This window comes from Euprymna scolopes, chromosome 8 (assembly GCF_053919585.1).
Source record: "Euprymna scolopes isolate OS-2025 chromosome 8, ASM5391958v1, whole genome shotgun sequence".
Taxonomy (NCBI): Eukaryota; Metazoa; Mollusca; class Cephalopoda; order Sepiida; family Sepiolidae; genus Euprymna; species Euprymna scolopes.
The window spans coordinates 126539544-126542593 of record NC_136489.1 but is presented as its reverse complement, the minus strand read 5'-3'; positions in this window follow the sequence as shown (position 1 = coordinate 126542593).

The window sequence follows — 3050 nt, the reverse complement described above, 5'->3', positions numbered from 1 at the left end:
AAGACGACATCTTTGCTCTTTAGTGATTTCTAGTGTGAATGAAGACCGACAATTTTCGTGTAAAAACACCTTAATACAAAATCAATGATACCATCGGATTTCCCATAAAAATTTTAATCAGGAAAAGTTCTGTTTGATGTTATTCTAGGTTTTTATTTTCAGGTGCTAAGTGATCATTGTGATCAATGATTATACACCAGTGGCCCGAGATGAGTTTGAAAAAAAATTTGAATGGTATCATGAGATTTCCTGTAAGATTTTACCCTTTTACCCGGCCCACCCGCCTCCCTCGCGGGGGCACTTTTGTGGCCTTCGGGCCAAGATCAAAGTGTAGTATCTGTTCTGGCAGATGCTGCACTTAAGATAATTTGTACCAGTCAATGGAGGGGAAACCCTCTATACTGGGACAATTATTATTTTTGGTAACCAGAGTGCCCCCTTTTTGCCTACTTTTAGGGGAGCTGGTTTTTACCTCACATTAAAAACGGCCTTGTGCCTAATTTTCTCAGTGGGGGAGCAAATAAATACCATCTGTTCCGGCAGATACTGCAAGCTATGACTAGCTATGACTAGCAAAGACCAGATGTGGGGGCAACCCCACATGCCTGACCATTAACCAGCTCACATTTCCCACCTCTCGGGAGCTGGTCCCCTTTTTCCCTTCCCCCTCCCTTCACTCCTCACATTAAAAATCGGCCTTGTGCCTAATTTGCTCGGTGGGAGAGCAAATAAATACCATCTGTTCCGGCAGATACTGCACTTAAGATAATTTGTACCAGTCAATGGAGGGGAAACCCTCTATACTGGGACAATTATTATTTTTGGTAACCAGAGTGCCCCCTTTTTGCCTACTTTTAGGGGAGCTGGTTTTTACCTCACATTAAAAACGGCCTTGTGCCTAATTTGCTCAGTGGGGGAGCAAATAAATACCATCTGTTCCGGCAGATGCTGCACTAAAGATAATTTGTACCAGTCAATGGAGGGGAAACCCTCTATACTGGGACAATTATTATTTTTGGTAACTAGAGTGCCCCCTTTTTGCCTACTTTTAGGGGAGCTGGTTTTTACCTCACATTAAAAACGGCCTTGTGCCTAATTCGCTCAGTGGGGGAGCAAATAAATACCATCTGTTCCGGCAGATGCTGCACTTAAGATAGTTTGTACCAGTCAATGGAGGGGGAGCCCTCTATACTGGGACAATTATTATTTTTGGTAACCAGAGTGCCCCCTTTTTGCCTACTTTTAGGGGAGCTGGTTTTTACCTCACATTAAAAACGGCCTTGTGCCTAATTTGCTCAGTGGGGGAGCAAATAAACACCATCTGTTCCGGCAGATACTGCAAGCTATGACTAGCTATGACTGGCTATGACTAGCAAAGACCAGATGTGGGGGCAACCCCACATGCCTGACCTTTAACCAGCTCCCATTTCCCACCTCTCGGGAGCTGGTCCCCTTTTACCCTTCCCCCTCCCTTCACTCCTCACATTAAAAATCGGCCTTGTGCCTAATTTGCTCGGTGGGGAAGCAAATAAATACCATCTGTTCCGGCAAATGCTGCAAGCTATGACTAGCTATGACTAGCTATGACTAGCAAAGACCAGATGTGGGGGCAACCCCACATGCCTGACCATTAACCAGCTCCCATTTCCCACCTCTCGGGAGCTGGTCCCCTTTTTTCCCTTCCCCCTCCCTTCACTCCTCACATTAAAAATCGGCCTTGTGCCTAATTTGCTCGGTGGGGGAGCAAATAAATACCATCTGTTCCGGCAGATACTGCACTTAAGATAATTTGTACCAGTCAATGGAGGGGAAACCCTCTATACTGGGACAATTATTATTTTTGGTAACCAGAGTGCCCCCTTTTTGCCTACTTTAAGGGGAGCTGGTTTTTACCTCACATTAAAAACGGCCTTGTGCCTAATTTGCTCAGTGGGGGAGCAAATAAATACCATCTGTTCCGACAGATGCTGCACTTAAGATAATTTGTACCAGTCAATGGAGGGGAAACCCTCTATACTGGGACAATTATTATTTTTGGTAACCAGAGTGCCCCCTTTTTGCCTACTTTTAGGGGAGCTGGTTTTAACCTCACATTAAAAACGGACTTGTGCCTAATTTGCTCGGTGGGGGAGCAAATAAATACCATCTGTTCCGACAGATGCTGCAGGCAATGACTAGCTATGACTAGCAAAGACCAGATGTGGAGGCAACCCCACATGCCTGACCTTTAACCAGCTCCCATTTCCCACCTCTCGGGAGCTGGTCCCCTTTTTCCCTTCCCCCTCCCTTCACTCCTCACATTAAAAATCGGCCTTGTGCCTAATTTGCTCGGTGGGGGAGCAAATAAATACCATCTGTTCCGACAGATGCTGCAAGCTATGACTAGCTATGACTAGCAGGAACCAGATGTGGGGGCAACCCCACATGCCTGACCTTTAACCAGCTCCCATTTCCCACCTCTCGGGAGCTGGTCCCCTTTTTCCCTTCCCCCTCCCTTCACTCCTCACATTAAAAATTGGCCTTGTGCCTAATTTGCTCGGTGGGGGAGCAAATAAATACCATCTGTTCCGACAGATGCTGCAAGCTATGACTAGCTATGACTAGCAAAGACCAGATGTGGGGGCAACCCCACATGCCTGACCTTTAACCAGCTCCCATTTCCCACCTCTGGGGAGCTGGTCCGCTTTTCCCCTTCCCCCTCCCTTCACTCCTCACATTAAAAATCGGCCTTGTGCCTAATTTGCTCGGTGGGGGAGCAAATAAATACCATCTGTTCCGACAGATGCTGCAAGCTATGACTAGCTATTACTAGCAAAGACCAGATGTGGGGGCAACCCCACATGCCTGACCTTTAACCAGCTCCCATTTCCCACCTCTCGGGAGCTGGTCCCCTTTTCCCCTTCCCCCTCCCTTCACTCCTCACATTAAAAATCGGCCTTGTGCCTAATTTGCTCGGTGGGAGAGCAAATAAATACCATCTGTTCCGGCAGATACTGCAAGCTATGACTAGCTATGACTAGCAAAGACCAGATGTGGGGGCAACCCCACAT